This window comes from Acyrthosiphon pisum, chromosome A3 (genome assembly GCF_005508785.2).
Source record: "Acyrthosiphon pisum isolate AL4f chromosome A3, pea_aphid_22Mar2018_4r6ur, whole genome shotgun sequence".
In the NCBI taxonomy this organism is placed as follows: domain Eukaryota; kingdom Metazoa; phylum Arthropoda; class Insecta; order Hemiptera; family Aphididae; genus Acyrthosiphon; species Acyrthosiphon pisum.
Window position 1 is genome coordinate 4199933 of NC_042496.1, and position 21610 is coordinate 4221542.

At 30.7% G+C, this 21610-nt stretch overlaps 1 long non-coding RNA gene across 1 annotated transcript in view; it reads left to right on the plus strand.

The window, feature by feature from the left end:
* LOC115034515 overlaps positions 1–16474 on the plus strand; it is a 54658-nt gene extending 38184 nt beyond the window's left edge. The window contains exon 3 of the long non-coding RNA XR_003839877.1: positions 16445–16474. This is a non-coding gene — a long non-coding RNA (uncharacterized LOC115034515). The remainder of the gene's footprint in view (positions 1–16444) is intronic.
* Positions 16475–21610: the final 5136 nt, after the last annotated feature.

Consider the following 21610-nt stretch of genomic DNA (forward strand, 5'->3'; position numbering starts at 1 on the left):
ATATATATTTATATATAAATATTTATTTTTGTTTATCGAAAATTGGCATGTCACCATCGCTATCATCGGATGGTGGTGGCGTGGAAAAACAACTGTGGGAAAATAAAACGTAATACACACATTAATAATTTGTCCGTCATTATTATTGTTGTTGTTGTTGTTATGGTAAATGTTAACAGCGAGCGTGAGTCGTGGTTGTGCGTTGCACATATTCTTTTTGGAGAAAACATAGTAAATGTAATTTCATAGATTGCAAGTGTGGGGCTAGTGGCTACTATTATTATTCCTTTGACACAAAGTGCAGTATTGTGTTGTGTTGAAGTATGCAATTCACTAAAATGTCATAAACATGCAATTTCTTGTGTATTATAAAATATTTTGTAATACTCCGCGATGAACCGTGTTATGTACTTGTGTAGGACGTAGTTATCTAAATATTAAATAGGTATTATTGCCTTGCGACTTTTCTATTCCTTTTAGAAATTATGACACGACGATATTACGATATTGTTTGTAATCCAAGATGGAGTTTTACTTGTTATTGATGTTGTTGTTGTTGTTGTTGTTTCTTGTTGTAAACATTGACTTTTATATTCGTAAGACAAATCAATGTTGATGATAAAAGTCACTTCACCTTCACTCGTGAAAATAACATTTCAAAATGAACTCTCTCACTCTCACTCTCGCTTATTGATTAAATATGATTAAATACAAATTTATTAGAATTTTTTTTCGTTTTTCATTATTGCTCCTAGTTCCTACGACAAATGAAAAGTTGTGCTTACAAAATATTCATAGTTTTGGTATTCTAATGTTATTTTTATATAAAATACACAATATTTTTTTTTTTTTAATATTTATCTATCGTTAAAAATTATATTGTGTTTGGTTTGTACAAATGTATATATATATTATTTATATATATTGGTATTCTCATAACATACTTATTACTTACACACATGACACATATTATATTAAATGGATCATAATATAGTCTAATATCGTATTATATAATTCTTAACTCCAAATATTACAATCACAGCCATATTAATATTTTATTCCATTTAGTTTTTAAGTTCACCTTTAGATAGATTTACTTTAACATGTATTTCTAACTAATTACTTATTTATGTTTACAGCATTTATACCGTTTCTTGTATTTTTTCACATTGGACTTGTCTGCTTTTAATTTGATCTATATAGGCGAATTGTATTCCACTCCCTAAGTCCTAACCACATTTATTTCTTCCTTCTCTTATTTTAAATACAATTTCACTTAGACGAGTTCACACTGTCAAGCATCGTCTCATCTAATGTTTCTATACTCAAAAAAATTGTTTGTTGTCATATACCTAACATTAAATGTATTCTAATATACAATTAATTGTTTAAATAACCGTTGAAATTATTTAATACTTGGGACATATAACATTAATTTAAGGATCACAGACGAGACAATTTGAACTAAGTTTCCACTGTAAATAATTTGCAATAATTTATAATTTATATAAATCTCAAAGTTAGCAGTTTAAGACAATATAATAACGCATGAGTTGTATTTTGCATTCGTTATCAGTTGGAAAACATTTTATAATAATTATTACACATAAACACACACATTAATATTATAATTTATAATAATTAATAATTATTATTTAATTTGTCTGGAGCTCAAAGTTCTAATATTCAATTTGTTTAAGCATATAGTAATAAATTGAACATTATATAATTATTAATTACATTTACTAAGTATTTCTGATTTATATATGTTTTTATATAAGTTTAATTTAAATGGTTGTGCATTTGTAATTATAATATAGTATTACCATTGCGTAGGTAGTTTAGAAAATATTTTTTTTTGATTCCATATAATATTATAAATGAAAATAAATATCTAATAGGTATTCTACATGCATAAAATCGTTACAAAAAATGTATCATATTATTTTCATTGTAAACAAAAATTCTTATATATTTATAGTTTTAAATATAAGCTTGTAAATACAATGATCGTATTATATTGATCGCTTAATTTTAATTTTCATCTTTGAGACATTGTAATATTATTAACATATTTCTACTATAAATTTAAACGATCAAGATAATATTATATGATCATTGTATTCCCGTTTAACCACTAAAATTGTGTGACTCCGATATAGTTTATTCAACATTTTAATTCACGATTGAATTAGGATTATGTTTATTATTAAATTTTATGTCATTATCAAACCTATAGTAAATTATTTTAATTTATAATAAATATGCTTCTCGTTAAGTGTAATTTTTGAAATGTGGTTTTACAAGCAAAATAATATCAATTTCTCATATAAATATTAAATTTTGTCCTTGGTTATTAGGACACCTCCTGCACTTTACAAACGATAATGCGTTTTAAAGATGAATCATATTATTAATTTGTTGTTCACCATGACGTAAGAGTAATCGATTATTTCATGCAATTATTAATATTATGCAAGTTCTCTAAAAAAAGTGTTCGATAGTTCGATACTACAAATAGGGTTGATATATTTATAAAGGTACATTCTACATACAAATCATACAAGTTTATCTTATATAATAGGTACACAATATGTGCTACGTGTACTGTTTATTTCTATTTTTCTATTTTAAATTGAATAATTAATGTTAAATTTAAATTGACTTGATCAAAACAATAAATTGTCTTAAATGTTTATATTGTATAGTATTTTAAAAAATAAAAATATATTCAGTTAAATACTTACTTTTAAGTTATAACTTATAACTTATAATCAACTTAACTGCATGTAAGTACTGTAAGTAAAATTGTTTTAATTTGTAGAGACAAATCATACGTTTGGTATTCTATCCTGCATAATAATTGTAATTTTTTTTTTTCATTATAATTTCTCAAAAAACGTCATTTGATTTTAAAAAACATTTACCTCAAATTATAAATTAAAATCAAAATTCTATAAAAATTCAAATCATATAATTAATGTTCTTTTGGTTAAGTTAGACTGTTAGATTACCATACTATATTGTCACAAATAAATGTAAAACGTAAATGCCAATTAAAAGTTAAAATAAATAAATAATAATATTTTAAAGTTCTTCTACTGGATTTCAATATATATAATTCTTTTTAATGGCTCAATTAGAACCCCTAATTAAGAAAAATAAAAAAACGGCTGGCCTAACCTCCCTCTGAACAGAAGGGATAATGTAATTAACAGACTCCGCTTCGGCCACACCCGGCTTACACACGGATACCTCATGGAAAAAGAAGAGAAATCAAGGTACAATTCTTGTGGAACTGTACTCTCAATCAACCACATAATCACAGAATGCCTCCAATACGGTCTGATCAACTCAACAACCTCAACATACCCAAAACCCTAGATGCAGCACTCGGACATGACGAGGACACCACCACACATTTTTTAAAGTTCTTTAATATAACCTAAACTACGTAAGATAACCTAAGATAAAAAAAAATATATATTCTTAAAATATCCATATTTGTACTTGTTTAAAATATAAATTAAATATTAAAAACATTTTTCTAATTCCATATAGAACTTGCATTTAATTGATTTAATTAGTATCATCATAATATTATATTTATGAAAAAATTGTAAGTATATAGTGTAATGCTGACATGCTGCTCTAATTTTCTATGAGAGTAGGTACCTATACTTAACAACCTTGAAATGTTTTATACAAACTTAAATAAAATATACTATTACATTTAATTATACTTGTAGTTTACAATTTATAAGTCTTAGTACAGTCATCATGGACCACTATAGTACCTATCCTTTTAATGAACACTCAAGTTTGCCAGATGCCTCTTATAGTAATAATTGTAAACCGTTTCGAGGAGACAATTATGTACAATGGTCTTCTACATACACTACCATATTTGATCTTAATATCAGCTTAGGTACAACAGAAAATAATTTCAATTTTTTAATTAATTGAAACAATAATGATTACCATTATAGGCCATATTGTGCCTGGTTAATTTTTTCCGACTGGCTATATATATAATATATATTAGGCATTAGCTATACGATTTTAATCATAAATAATTATTTATCTTGCTATTTTTTTTTCACTGGCTCAGGAGCCGTGTCTAAAATTTTTATAGTATATTGAAAATTAATTCGTAAGTAATGTTATTAAATGTTTAGTACCCCTATCCCGGCCCGGGTAGTCCATCGCCCATATAATATTAAATATACTATACATATTTTTTGTTTAAGGATTGAGGGACGACCAGGTGACACGAGAAAAATTGGTTTTAATAAGAGTTAAGGTTAATTAAACATGTGTCTTGGGGTATTCATGTATGATACGTGATAACTTATAAACTTGTTTTAATAAATATGTGTATAGCACTACTATTCAATCTTATTATATATTGCGTCATAATATGCTGTTTTATTAATCATTAGATGGCGCCCGGACATCCGGGGTTTTTTTCGAACGAACGAGTAAACATTATTAGAAAACAAAATCAATATAAATATGACTTTGAACCGTATAGCTAATAGCTCAATAATCATGATAACGGTGTCGACCTTTTTATAAGATGGTAGACGGTAGTAGATATTGATATACTGTAGACGTTTCTTATACTTACTGAAATAATATTTGTTGTATAAAAATTAAAAAAGCGAAAACAGAAAACATAATAATACGTGGGTAGGTGTTATTTACAAATTTGTTTAAATACTTATCAGTTAAAAGTAATGGCTCCTGAGCCTATTAAAAAATAGCAAGATAAATTCATGGTCGAAATCGAACCGTATTAATTATTAACATATTATTTTTTATATTATGCGTGTACAATACCTATATAGATCCAGTCGGTACAATTTAATCAAAATTATAAAAATATCATCCATGCATGTTTTATTAATTAAAACAATTTTAATCATTTTTTTGTTAAAATACCGATAGTAGTAAAGATAATATATGGTAATAGATGTACATAATTATTAATTAGCAAAAATAGTATAGGATCTAGTATTCGTATAATATATGTATATAATGTATGTACCTATGGATACTATATCGTTGCCGTGCGTGAAATGATGTATAAAAATTGTAATACCAATAAGCAATGTTGTTGTTGCGTGACACGCGTGTTATTGATGAAACTTTTTAAAAAAAATTTGAAAAATTTTGTTTTTTTTGTATTCCGGCGTTATTTTAACATGCGTCAAGCATAGGTATATGAAAAAAATATTGTTTGAACACCACCACACATAACATACGGTCGGCTATGCGTGTGTGCAGTGTATATACATACTGTGTAGAACGTAGGTACCTACATGGAGTGCATAAACACACAGCATATTATATAGGTAGGTTATCTATCCATTTATTCGTGCCCGTGGGCGTGTAATATGGTATAGTTATAGTTACCTACCTCCTATAGTAATAATACGCACGATGCAGATACACGCGCATATGTGTGTCAGTTGTAAAGTGCAAACACAGAATGTTTGCGATTCCGACACGTTGTTTTCGAGATTCTAGGTCAAAAAATATCAATGCATTCGCGCGTTGTGCGTGTGTGTACGCTTATAATGACAAAAAATACAACAATGTCGAGCGTGTATTGTGTACAGGTATATCGCATAATATGTGTATCAGCGCGCTGAAATGCCACGTCTTGTCTTCGCCGACCACGCGCCGCCGGTGGTCAATAAATCCGCGAGAGTGCGGCGCTTATTATATTATTATTATTATTATTGTATAGTGACATAGTGTGTAATACGGGCCAGACGGAGACGACGATCGTTACGATTTATTATTATTATTATTTATTGCGTGCTCTTTTTTCCGTCTTCGTTGAGGGTCGACGAAAAGTCGAAAAACCACCCGCACGTCCCTAACGATATTTTCTGCACCCTAAAAAATAGCTCCCTAATTACCCACACTGCAGCGGTCTTATTATAACTTGCGATCGACGTACACTGGTACAGCTGCAGCGGTGTCGTATACGATTCCCGTGGCTGTTGACTGATTTTGTCCATCAACTCAGTGGCGCCGAAGTCCATGTTAACTTCGGGTCATGACCCGACCTCTTGTGTGAAATATGTGGCCACATTTTATATGTAAGCCATTATTATGAGTAAATGTGTATTAGTGTACCTCTCTATATTAAATAATTAAGATATTGAGACCGCGTTGCTTTGAAATTGCCCGACCACATTTTAAAAACTTCGGCTCCGCTGATCGACTTTAGTTGTGTACACAATCATTTGTGTTTTAAGCTCAAAAGTATAAAACACGACGTCTCAGAAAACAGCTTAAAATGAGATTTAAAAAAAAATCGTTTGCTCAATAAACCAGTTGAAATATGATTTCCATGAAAACGGCTCAGCACACTGAAATTAAATATGGTGTTCATTGTTTTTCATTTAAATTTTATAATTTTATATATTATAGTGGTTTGTTTACGAGATTTACGATCGAATATACTTCACCACTGCAATTATTATACACGTCTACGCCGTAGTTTTGTTCATTTTTAAACCGAAAGTCACATTTTTATATAAATATATAAAGAAATACGCCAATAATATAATAATAATAATATATACGCGTCGTGTGTAGGACGTCGTCGGTTAATAATCTACGTTATAATATAATATATACAATTTTTTTCTAGTATATGAATATATTTTAATATTTTTTGAATTTTCTAATCAGATATAGTTTGTTCAGGTGAATGATCTTCTTTACACTCGTGGCTAATTAGGGCCAAATAATGATATCAAAATGGCAATGCTGTATTATTGTTTTGAGACTATTATAGGTAGCTGTTTTCCTTTTTACTAAACATTATAAATAAGTCAAATAACTTATCGTATATTATATTCAAGTAGTAAAATAAAGGTCAGTTTTCAAACACGTGACTCCAACAATACCTAATCGGCATCATTATGTTTATTGTTATCAGTGGCGTGACTTTCAGAACGAAGTTTACCGAATTATTATATCCTGTATAGTGTATATTATACCTATGCATCGTTATAGCCGTATAGGTGGTAGCAGTACTACTACAGTAGTATGATTTGGTTTAGTAAAATATTTATTATCAGATTCGGATAAGTTGTAAAATAAATAATAATCAATAAATAGATCTCAAACCGTCGCCATTGAACACATCATACATATCATACACATATCATATCATACGCATCATACATCATTGATAATAAGAGCTAACCGGTTAAAATATTGTATGAATAACGAAAAGTTATTTTTCACACGATGCTCAATAGTATAATAGTTATGTTAGCAACAATTATTATCACAATCTGACGTGATCTTTCTACAATACCATTACATTTTCGTTCAATTCAAATAATAATTTTTAAATAAAATTCTATAGAAGCGCTGTGGCAGTGGCCTATGAGTTTTTGCAATGACCTCTTCACAATTTTGACTAATATGATTTCATATCAGTGCTTTAGTTGTAAGCAGAATTAAAAATATTTATTCATTGTAACAATACTTTTGTAATTTGAAAAAAATTATTTATTATATATAGAAAAGAAATTCTTTTAAAGAATACCCAAGTTAATAAAACATTCGTAATGTGCATTATAAAAAACCAACTACTGGTAACGTTAAAATAATATTAAATTAATATTATTATAGTATATCTAATAATTATTAATATTAATATTGATTACGGTGAGCGTTATCTATTAATATAACGTATTTTATTTTGTTCGCATGTTTATAGTTTTCACACTTATTTTTCTCTAAGCATTATTACTAGGCCCAGGGTATTTACTGACCTTTTATCATAATTTCGAATTTATAACCGATTTATATCATGTGATTTATTATTACGTAACAATTTGCATCCACGACAAAAAAAAAACCATATAGTGGAACTTTTCACCAACATTAACCCGGTTAACATGTATAGTTTATATAATGAGGGTTCCAGGTGGCAGGTTAACAGACCTATAGGTATATTAGTCATTTTTACTTGATGTATTATTGGCTCATAAGTGCAGCGTCGGCAGCAGTGGTCGTCTTTTCCCCTTTTGAATAGACAGAAAACGCGCGCGTCTGCCATTAGGAAACCGCGAGACTGCCAGAGATTTATACATCGGAAGACAGACAGACGGTGCAAGCAGACGAAACGATAGGTAACGAAAGAAACGGATAAAAAGAATGGGACATGGTATTTTGCGTTTTTTTGTTGTCAGTATTTACTTTTAACTTTTACTGGGGGACCGGTGGTGGCTGAGACGCCGTGGCAGTTGCTACACATAATAATAATAATAATAATAATAATAATAATAATATTATGTACGTATAGGTAGGCTGCTGCTGCAGTTATATAATAATAATAATATATAACCTCTATATTCATCGGTCACGCGGCCAGGTGTTCGGCGCGCGAGAGATGATATTAATATTATACCGCCGCCGCGGCCGTAGGTTCATATATATATATAGTCAGCTACGTAGTAGTAGTCGTAGATCTCATTCTTTTCGTCGGTATACATAATATTATACACATAACACATACCTACCTACAAGTCTCTCTCGACCGGCGCAGACGGACATCTGGCGTCTGCACGCGTGTGCACGTGTGTACCTCTATAATATATTATATTATTTACCTGTTTTCCGAGTGAAAAGAAGAAGAAAGCGAAAATAATGATAATAGAAACGTTGCACAATGAACGACGCACAATGCGCGAGGAAGAGACGTCGCGGTATGTGCATCACCGGGCCCGCAGATACGCGTTCGGAGCTGCAACTGGGACCGAAAGAGACGATTAAAATATAGCTGCAGCAGCGTTATAGGACAATCGTTTTAATAGTATTAAGTGTACACTTTAACGCGCCCGTCGCGGATCATTTAAGACGTGCTGCAGCAATCCAATTTATAATTCCATTTCATTTTTTGCCTTTTGCGAACCCTGCAGTTGCATTGTCGTGCGGTATGGTTCCTCGCTTAGAATTATTATACCTGCGGACTGTGGTCGATTTCTGGGCGGTGGCTGTGCCGTTCGTAAAACAAATTGATATTATTTCCATCGCTTATGTAGGTACACCCTCTACTTGATTGTTTTGCGCGTGGCAAGCGATCACATTCTATAATATTTTTATAAATGGGTATGTAATATGACGACGGAAATTTCGCAAGACTTCAGTGGGCGCCAGGCGCCAGCACGCCGACAAAATTAAACGCGACACGACGACGAAGTAAAACAAAAGACTTCCCCCAAAACTTAATTTTCATTTTTTTTCCGCACGACCGTTGATCTCACGAGCAAATCTATTATGCCCAATGGTATTGTTTGCGGTGTTTATAATACGCGTTTCAATTGTCTTAGAGCTGCTTTGTATATTCAGAGCTAGAATTTGGGGGAAATGATCGCAGGGGGACGAAGCTCCATTAAGGTTTTTTTATTTTTGAAAATAACGAGGTACAGTTTTCATGAATTATTTTACATTATTTTTGTAATTTTTATTTCGAAAATTTGTGTTGAATAAGAATGAATATAAGTATAGGTACAAATTAAATTTATGGAATAATTATACAACTTATTATTTTTATAATACTGGGTTAGAGGCTAGAGCTATGGATTATAATTTAAATGCACTTTTTTTTTTTTTTTTACAAGGAATTTACAATCTATTCTTGACTTGAAAATAAGCAAATTTGAAAGAGTAATTACGTGTGAGTCTTTTGAGGGAAGAAGCCAACCATTAGTGACACTAACCTATTTTGAGCTTTTATTTTATTTGATTTATTAACCTAAACTACACCATTTTCGCTTAACCATCTTGGGGGAATACCTGGTAATGGATAAGGTAGATAATTTTTTATTAAGGGATAAGAATTAAGAGGTAGTTTGGAATGAAATCTTTTGTAGAAAAATTTTGCTTCATCAAGTACTGTTTTGGATCATTATGGAGTGTAAGATTAGAGACAAAAGGAAGTTATAATTTAAAAATATATAAATTAATACACCTATATCTATATTTAATTAGTTAAAATTATTTTAAATGTAAATAAATTACTGTTAAAAAAATTATGTTTTAATCACTCATAAGTCATAAGTATGTTATGCTACGTAAACATTTATTTTATGGTAGATGTTTGTTGGGTATGGGAGGCTTTGCCACCCACAAGGTTAGGTATTATAATATTATTATTGTATTATTGTTGTTATTATAATAATTCGTCATGCGCGAAGTGGTGGAAAATGCATCCCCATCTAGTTCTCTAGTTACCATACTAAAAAAAACAATATAAATTCAATATAATTATTCAATATAATTATAAAATATTTATAATTTTTTTATGAGTATATTTGTTAAATTTGCCTTTTTAAATTTCATATTTAAATCTAGATTTATTTTGTGTAATTTTAATATTATTTAATAAAAATAGGTAGGTACACTAAACATTTTTTTTCGTTAGATAATTATATTATACTATATTTACGAAATTGTAATAAGACTATATGAAATACAAATACAAATATAGAATACCTACCTAAGTTAAAAAACGAAAAATTGAGAAAAAAATTACATCTAAGGAATTTAAAAATAACTAGATATATCACAAACCACATTTAAAGAATATACAAATCATAAAGCAAAATATTCTATGAATCTATATATTATATAAAAATGATTGTACATTTTAAATACATTTTATAACTCAAGATCCACCGAACCGATTTCGATAAAAAATTCAGAGCATATTTATGGTTTCTGTGAAGTTTGTATGCTGTGCGATACCACTTATGGTAGTTACGAAGTTATGGCCTTTTAAGTGCACACCTGGTGACATGGCGGTATTTATTTTTATATATATTTAAGTGCAAACCATGGAAACCATGGAAATTAATTCATTTGTTTTTTTTTCGTTTTTTTTCTACAGTTTTACATCAAATCGTGCGCCACATTCGATTTCATTATCGCATTGCGCAGTAAATATATCGTACAGCTGCACATACATAATATGACAACAACAATTCTTTTTTCCAGATAAATATTAATTGGTTTGAGATTAAATGAGATTGATTTTTATTCAATTTCAATTGTATGGATTTAGGTGTAAAAAAAGCCACGACCAAGATGACAGAATATAGGCCGACGATCACGTAATTATGTCGCACAACAGTCTCATTGAAAACCTTTGTACAGGGTCAACTCTGAAACTACTTATCAGATCTTCTTGATTTTTTTTTAAACGAAAGAGTATATCACGGAGAAGGTTATTATGAAACAAAATTTTAGGAAAATCCACCGGAAAGTAGGAAATCTGGATGTCAAAAATTAATAATAATATTATATTATTTATAATAATAAACATATTAATAATACAAATTATCAATTGAACAAAGTTTGAGTTATATAGAGTTGGTACATTTAACTGGCAACGAAGTGCACATATTCAGCTAGTATAATATAAAATCACATAGTAAAATAAATAAGACGCATTAATTATCTTATAAAGTAATATATTAAAATAATATTTATCTAATTAACGATAATTTTTCTCTTGGGATTTTTTCCCTCTGGCGCGGCCTTTTTTTCCAGAGCTTTTTGCCGAATACCGCGTATATATAATATACATACACGCGTTGTGGCCGAAGCACGCGTTTAAAATGTCACAATCATATCAATTTTTAATTACTGAATTTAGTGATGTGGTACCATAGATGACTACCTATATAAATGATAACCTTAACACACATTTGACTCAGTATGTTGTTACGCAAAACCATCAAATACATCGTACGTACGTCACAAATATTACGATTTGAAATACCTGCTAACATATTAATATAGTATGTTGTATAATCGGCGTCACATTATAGTGTGATTAAACTGATTAAAGTGACTAAGATATTGTCTGTCGCAAACTCAAACATTTCTATGTACAGGCCCGAAAATTATCGCATGATATACTCTTGCAATTCAACCGACTGGATTTCAGTTATTGAAGAAACTGTAAAAACCTGATGATGTATGCATATTAAGACTTCAAGTGTGTTTACGAAACTGTATTTATGTCTAGCTGTAGTGTGTGAATATTTTATGAATTGTGCGGAGTCTGAGACCGACGACTTATCTCGTATTTCATTATTTCAACGACTGTAGGTACATAATGATGTTATACAAACTCTAAGGGTAGCTATCGTAGCTGTGACGGGTAATAAGATCCCTCGTTCGATCGTGCATCTTTAGGAAAAATTAAATCCATTGGGTATTTAGGTGTTTGTTTATTATTAGTAAACAAATCGCACAACAGTTTTATGTTATGTCCTTGTGGCCCGTCACCTGTGTGGCTGTGCTTTATGCATCATCATCACCTTCTTCTGCTCGTTTCTGGTACGTGTTTGTGACGCAGACCTCTTTAACCGCGCCAAATTATCAGAAAACAGAACCAGTACGAAATTATTAAACTTGCAAACACTATGTACGATGAAAATCAATTAATACGACGGAATCGGTTAAAAAACATAATAATAATATGTCACCGTTGTAATATTCATCACAGAACCGTGTTATACCTATAACCGGTGTTGGTGGAGTGGCATACCTATATATTTTTGTTTTATAAACTGACAACCGCTATAATATTATTTTGTGAATATTTCGGAGAGCCGACTATGAAAACGCACAAAAATAATACATAATAATATAACGACGCACGTATTACGAGTATATTATTGTCACATATTATATCTCGTGTGCGTACGGGAGTGAAATCGAAGAGATAAGTCGAAACGAAATGCGTAGATGGTATAGATGGGATAAGGTAGCCAGGTAGGTACAACAAATTGCGCGGTCGGTGCGTGTCAATCCATTAACCGAAACAACGGTGGCGGCAGAGGGTTCCAGCTGGTGACGCGCGAGGGATTATATTAATCTCCCCCGAGACAAACGCGTCGAGCACGAATCGTACGCTGTACCTATATATAGGTATATTGTAAACCCGTGTCGTATTATTATTATTACCATTATCGTACGTATAGGAAAACACGTGTATTTCGTCGTATATAATATGCGTTTTAAGTATAGCGGAACTATTAACGCTCTGGTATTGTGTGTTGGACCTCGAGGCCTGCACCTGCCGTCGTCGTCGCACCCGGCGATGACCCCGTTGGTCGTGTGTGTATGGGTAGGCATTTTGGTATTGCTCTGGTGTTACCACCGAGTGAGTTTGCGCACGCGTGTAGCTGGTTGTTACATAAAACAATATTATGAATTATAATATATTATCCAAATGTGTGAGATGACAACATATTATGTGGTCGAGGAAATTATAGTCGTGTGGACGGGACTACTTCCTAGTTAATGGAGCGCGATGGGATTATGGGAGTATAGGAAAACATAATTTTTTTTTTAAGTAAAATTATTTGAAAAATGTACAATACAGTACAATGTGCATAATGCACATATATGATATATTATGTAGGTACATCAAACATGGCATATCCCAAATTCTTACCACACTCTAATTACGGCATTACAGTTACCTGAGGATTTATCGCGAAGACTATAGTGCTATGTACTTACAACATTTCACTCGACGCATTTATTTATATCGGCTCATAATAATATAATCTGCAGTACCTTTAGTTATACTGCATGTATGTGTAGTTGAAATCGTTATAGTTTTTTCCTAGTTTACATCTGATGAGTGACGAGGGGGAAGACCCGTAGTTTGGCTTGGATCGCGGTGACAGCAGTCGATGCCCCACGATTGTATTTTTGGACTTCCGTCAAAACACGGGGGAAAAATCGAGGCCAACCCACTAAACGGAATCGTTTTATTAACTCGCAGTGTGGCATATATTATTATATTCGGTCGTGTGGCGATTCTACCTATATATATATATATATATTATATGAAATATGTTTGTATAACATTTATTATTTGTTGTCGTTAACGCTCGTACGAAATTGGCGCGTGGCCGGTATTGCAGCTGCAGCAGTAATAGTGTATCGTCAGTCCGGTTTTAAATATTTAACATTATATTAATAATAACGCCACTGCCGTCGTATTTCGACTTTGTTTGGCTTTAGAGTTTAAACATTTGACTATAGTCGGATAGACGACTTTCACTTATAAACACCACCCTAAAAACGAAATTGGGGTACGTTTAATCGTTTAGGAATTATTCATGTAATGCTCATTAATGTACGACGCCGTCGAAGAATCGATTCCGTCGAAAATTAAAAATGTATGCACGTGTCGAACGACAATTTTAATAATAACTATTCGCAAACGACGGTATTATATTGTACAGCTGACATTATTAAATTAATTACTGCGTTTTACTGCAGTGGTGGCCGTTAACATATTAATTATATTACAATGTCTATGCTTATCGTATGCGTATCACACGTAATCTGAATAATACATAACACACGCGCACGTCATATTCCGAGCGAAATGTGTTTTTTTTTTCCAGTATTCGAACAAGTCTCTCGGGAAACAACTTTTAAAAAATAAATACATTTGCCAACGTCACAATATTATTTATCATTATTATGTATAGTATTTTGGCGTTTTTGTTTTTTCGTTTATTGTCAATGTGTGTACAATATTGTAATACAAAACGTCCGTTCATAATTTAGGGAGCAGATAACAGACGTTACCGCCGCTTTTTTAGTGAACTTTTGTGTAACTGCCGACATTCGAACGTGTGTCTGCTATTGCTAAATAATAATACAATAACTGGTGTAGAAATAACGCGATAAACACGCTGTCGCATCTCTTTTCAGTTGGAAATTAAAAAAAATATATAAATGCTATAAAATGTTATATAACAATTAATATTATGTATGTTTCATGTTACGTATAATATGTACGTATAGGTACGACTTAATATCCGCCAAACGTTCGATTCAGCGTCTGTCCCAAATACACTAATTTTACTGATTCTTTTATTTATTATTTCTTGATTTTTAAGATGTTTCAACATATTGGGATCAAAAGTTTGATAAATTGTTCACATATTTCATATATTGTTAACTATTTGTTTCGTGTTATGTTAGTAAAGATTATTGATTTTAGTGAGTAATGACAATATATATAAATTAGTTTATACATACAAATATAGGAAATAAAAAATATAATATAATTTGTATTCATAATTATTTGAAGTTACGGGAGTTTGTTGAGCCTTTCGATAGCCGACATGGAAACGTCCTGTAGCAGCTGAAGTCTTATAGTCTTTAGACGTCCATTTTTTTTGCAAGTCTGTAGTACCGAGCTCCTTGTTTGGAATTTTAAGTAGAAGTTTTTAGATTAGGCTTAATTCAGTCTTGAAGAACAATTAGTATTCCCGTATCATTATATACTTGCCTATTCCTTGTGAACCATTGAACCTTTAAACTTTTCCAAGTTGGTTGGAAAATCGAATTTGTTTTGGATGGCTTGGATTTTTAATTATTATATATGATTTTTATACTAATATGTACTGGCATATAACCGATGACGCAACAACGTTGTGTCCCTGCTGCAGTTGTTTAAAATATATAATATTTCCTATGTGAATATTACTCGGTAAGTGGTAACCCCTAATACAACACAGTCCGATGTATAAAAAAAATTTATATTATTCTTTTCTTGCGGGTTTTTTTATTTTTATTATTTCCCGGTGTGGCCACTTATAAATTTACCATCATCGGCACTTGTCCGACGCGACGTCCTTACGCGAAATCGCATTGCGTCGCAATTTTACGTCCTACATGATACACATTATAAAAATACTATTTCCCTCGACTGCACATTATAAAGTATATCGTGGCTAGATAACGACGATGTGTGTGTGTGTGTGTGTGTGTCTCTCGCTCTGTCTCGTCGCTCACTAGTTTAGATTTATCCAGACAGCGTTATCCATAGTATAATATATTGTGCTCACTAGACTATTTCCACGAGATTATACGTGTGCCGATCATTGTCTATAAAATTAATACATATATATCATAATATCATTCTTCTTTTTAATAAGTATTTTTTATCACACACGAGTCACGTCTCTTGTCTTCGACCCAGTCCTGATTTGCACGTCGTTTTCCGCGCACACGTAAATTGTTAACGATTTAATATTATTATAAGAGTGTACAATAATATATTAGTAGCAACCAAAAATCCATTTTTTCTAATTGTTTTTTTTTCGAATCCGTAAAAAATAATATTGTTGTATTAGAGGAAATACAATATACTATTTCTTGATAATTGCAAGTACTAATTGATGCCTACACTACACGCTGCATTGTTTGTCATTTGTATATTATTGAATACAAATAACTAATAAGTAATATGAAATATGAAATAACGATGTGAAATTTTACAAATTATGCCTAAATTATAATGAGTATTATTTCCTGTATAGTTTTTACAATTTATCCTTATAATATGTTTGTATTGTTACAGCTGGGAGCACGACGGCGGCCACCAGAGAAGTGAGTACTTACAACAATTGTCAATTAATACTATAAGACATTTATTTTAAACGGCATGCTGCTTGACACTTGAACGTAACAATGCACATAATATTAACAATACGATAGTTATTGTTCGAAGTGGCTATAAGCCTATAATATGTATATTATAATGTCACAAACGGGCCGAAATCATATTATTTCAAAAATTGTGATCGCATATTATAATATAGTTATATAGTTATATAATTATAGTGAAGTGAAAACCCATAACAAAAATTAACGCAAAACAAATACTATTTGGCACTTACAACGCACTGTTTAAAGAGACGATTCGAATTAATCACATTAATGCATAAATATGTGATTTGTTTTAAGCTATAAATTATAATACGTATGATGTATTTATGTATATATTATGTATTAACGTCATGAAACAAGATAATATGGTTACCAAGATTAATTTTCTTTTTTTTTTAAAAATAATTTTCCTCCTATTGCAGTTTGAGTTGTTTTTGAAATGTAAATGTAAATAACTTCTCATAGGTATTATATACAGATAAAAGTCACCGTTTTTGAGTCTGTCAATAAATATTTTTTTTTTTTAAAACCTACCTATTTTTTTATGATATTTTGTTCATACCATAAATTAAAAAATTATAACTAGAAAATTATTTTGTGACTACCTAATAGCCATTAGGAATCAATCACAATCATTCGTGTTGATTTTTAAATTCAATATACAGACCTACTCAGAATAAAAATATAAAAATATTTGTTACCGTGTAGTACCTATATAATATTACATAGTTATATATCATATAGTTTTCCACAGGATTGTGTTTATTATGACGAAGAGGGTGCGACCTGCGATGGCCTGCATGTACACGTATAGATCGACTATCGCAGTATTATAAGTCCTTGATGCGTTTGATACTAAAGACTTCAATGAATATATAATATTTTCTTTGCAATTGATTACTATAGTAGATAAGTACATGTACAATGTGCGATTGTTGTTTGTGCGTGAAATCGTGAAAAATGTATTCCTATAGGAAATACCATCTCGTCTCGGTAGACATGGTACTATATGGCCGTGTATATTTTCTCGCTGCAGCAGTGTATTTAATACTATATTCATTATGTTTGTATAAAAGGTTGTGTAGTTTCATAAGCGGTATATAGGAACTTACATTATTTTAGTCTTAGTGCGTATTATATATAAAGAGAGAGAGAGAGAGAGGAAATATTTGAGATACTTTTCAATATGGCTGACAAGAGCAAGATAACATTATGGGGGGGGGGGGACGTGTTTGAGTTTGTGGTTGTGCAGAAGAGTCGAATAAGGAGGTAGCTTGAGGAGGGTTGATAACAAAAGACGAAACTTTTGCACCTAAGTCGCCCATCGTCATAATATAAGAGCCCGTTCCTTGAAAACCACGGACTTTTAATTCTTCTATAAAAGCCCGGCGAACGCAATCGTCTCGCGCGTATATGTATACAAACATTATAAACACACACTTAAGACAATATAGACCCTGAGCGGGGTCTTACAGTTATTATTATTATTATTATTATTATGTCTACCATCGCGGATAAACGAGCAAACCTCGAGACTGTTTTAAGCTTTCCTAGTGGGCACCTCGGTACTACGGAGGGGTAGAAGGGGAGTGTAGTTCTCACAGATAAGTCTTTTATGGGGGCTAATATTCGTTATGCTATTTATTTATTGAGGTCAACCTCGGCGGGCGGCGGTTAACAGATATTGACCCGAGATCCACAGATTATAACCACGGTGCACCTAATGGTCACAATATGTGCGTTTTGACTACGGTCAATACCTCTGTATAGTTATGGCTGCTTATCAGTTATGATTATCACGTATTATGTTTAGCACACTGAAAAGTGTATTTGACATTTATATTATATACGTGGACAATAGGAAATTCCGCCAAGACATTTCCTCATTACCACTAGCGGACATTTACCTTCTTGCCATTAAGTCATAATTTCCCTCCAGAAAATATTAAAACATACACAGTTTAGATATAAAAATTAAGAAATTGTGTTGTGTACATGTGTTGTATTACTAAAACCAAAATTAAAAATATTATTTGTTTTATATATATTCATAGCTATACTAATCCAGTATAAATATATTTTTACTTCCAAGTCATCGCTTACAGAATTAAATGTATTGCTAACAAATAACAATTTGTTTTGCCTTGCCTGTTTTTTTATCAATAAATATTACCATGTGTGATCGCATTTATGTCATAGTTGGAATAGCAATAGATTTTTTTTAAATTATTCAAGTGTTGTAATTTTTAATACCATACATATTATATTTACATCAAATAAATAAAAATAAATAATAATTATGCCATACTCACAAAACATTAATTGTTCATCCAGTCTCAAGTGGTGTAAAATTCGAAAATATTTGAGAGAAGGGGTGGGGTGTAATTTCAATTACTGATTTTCGCGGAATCCTATCGGCTAAAGGTGATGAGAAACACTTTCATTCGAAAAACCAAAAAGACAAAAATCATGACAATTATGTGCATAATGCATATAATATTATAGCTGCATAATAATTCGAGATATTATGATATTATATTATTATGTATATTGTTGATGAGTTACGATGAATGCAAATGTGACACGCGCTGCACGATTAATTGTTTATCGATAAGAACTGCCGCGGTCCGTGAATGCTCGTTAATTATAATATATTATTTTGTTATTATAATAATTATAGTTATTATAGTTTATTATTAACATTATTATCATCGCATTAATTTCTCTTTCTTTCAATTTAGAGACAATGTTCAATAAAAATATTATGTTATTATTGTATGTCTCTACCTAGTACCTATTATACATATATAATAATATGTTCCAGCACAATATTATTAAATATATAATGTACGATATTATGACTCACTGCAGACGGCGTGGGACATATTTTACAATAATCATTTTTATACTTTCTAGATTTAAAATTTTTTTTTTACTCGCCGCGGACTAATCACAGTCCGAGACATGGTGGGGTAAAAATTTTGTGTACTTTCACTTTTAGTACCGACAGACAACAATATTTATTGACCTCAAATTGTAATAATAAATGTCGAAATGTGCACACATTTCTGCATATTATGTGTTTCTTCGACACGCAAATATATTATACCCATCAACAGAAATTACGTTTAGATATATGTGCCCAATGCCTATAGTATGTGTCGAGTAACTAGAGATCGTAAATTAGATAATATGACCTTCTGCAGGAAACGTTGGGAATATTACGTGAAATTCATGTCTTCTCCGTCCGATGTTAGGAAAAAAATTCAGTGTCACATCTGCGCGAGCATCTATAGGTATGTTATACGAAGTATTTAAAAAAAATAATTTAATATTGGAATTATTTTTTTTCACGATACCAGTACAAGTCTAATGAGTAATGAATAATACCAGATGTTATTTTTATAGCAAGGTAATGATATGTTATTTGACCTCTCGATTGATGGGGCAAAATAGTTTCAACGAATTTAGACAAAATAATTTAAATGTTTCAATGCAGGAGTGATTATACAGACATATTTTATTACTTGTATACAAAGGAATACATTTTACATATTTTTCTATATAGTTTATGACACACAAAATTTGGAAAGTTCGGTTAACTACTTGCTCGACTGTACAATTACACAGTATTAGTTTGCGTTTAAAAAATACTTGTGGTAATTAAAAATTAATTATTTTAATAACAACACGTGTGCCTGGTTATTTTTGTTGAAAGGTTAATATTAATTTTGCGATAAATTCCTATTTTAGTCTTTGTAAATTATTATCCATTTGAAGAAATTGATTACACATAAACTCAAGTTAAAATTTCTGAATTGAATTTGAATCGTTCGCTAAATATCATAATTAACTATCATATTATTATAGCCACATAGGTAGGTACACATACAATGATTAAATGTTACCTTTGTACTTATAAAATGTTTTTCTTTCATTATAGTAACAAAAACAAATTGATATTTTATAATTGTTTATTATATTCAATGAATGAGAAGTTCGCATAAAGCTTTTTGCATTTTAAAAAAGTATTATAAACTATAATAAAAAAGAATATTTGTTTTGTAGCGTGATTGTCATAGACTCCCGACCAATTATGTAGATGAAGCAATTACTTTTTAAATCAAAGCATTAGGTATATGATAAAATATTTACTGCAGTTGAATGATTAAAAACATTGTAAAACTGTTTTTTAACTTCTAATTAATCAATATAATTTAGAAAATTTAAACCTTAAAATTCATTATATTTAATTACATTTAAATATTTTGATATTCGTTTTCAGCTCTATCCGAGCTATCTATCTTAAAGACATAGGTATCTATATTTCTAAAAATGTTTTTGACAATCGTAAGCGTACACAATATAAAGAAGGTACTCAATGGTTGCGATTTCAAATCAAAAGTGTTTTTCGAGTTAAATATTTCACTAATCACAAATTTAAATTGAAGTGGAGGATTTATGAAGCCGTATGCTTTTATTTTATAATTTGTATTTCACATAATTTCTATAAATAAGGAAAGTTAAATTTTTTTAATTTTTACAATTTTAGCACCACCTAGTTGTTCACCCCCGATGTGTGCCTATGTTGGCAATGTTTTGTTGCACAGAATTTGAGGCCTTAAAAAATATTGTCGCCTCGATAAATAAATTCCGTCAATAGCTTTTGAAAATATAAATACATTTAATTACCACTAAGTACCTACCTATATTGTATACCTATATTGTAAATAGACATGCCGCGGCCGTCTTGAATAGTTAAATGGTGGTAGCTGGTAGGTAAGTACTAATGAGTAATGTGCTATAATTATTTATAAGTGATCCTTTTATAAAAAAAAAAAAGTAGGCTGATAAGTGATACCTATAAGATAATATGATGGGTATAAATACATAATTCCATACGCTGTTCATATATTTATTTTTAGAATAAACTCTACACTGCGTATAGTTAAGCATTCCTAGTATTGTAATTTAATACGCTAATTATTTTTACTGAAAAATAATCATATCAAAATACAAGCAGTAAAATATAATAACATGTTGTTGGTTCAGTTATATACTGCAGTTGTGTGTGTGT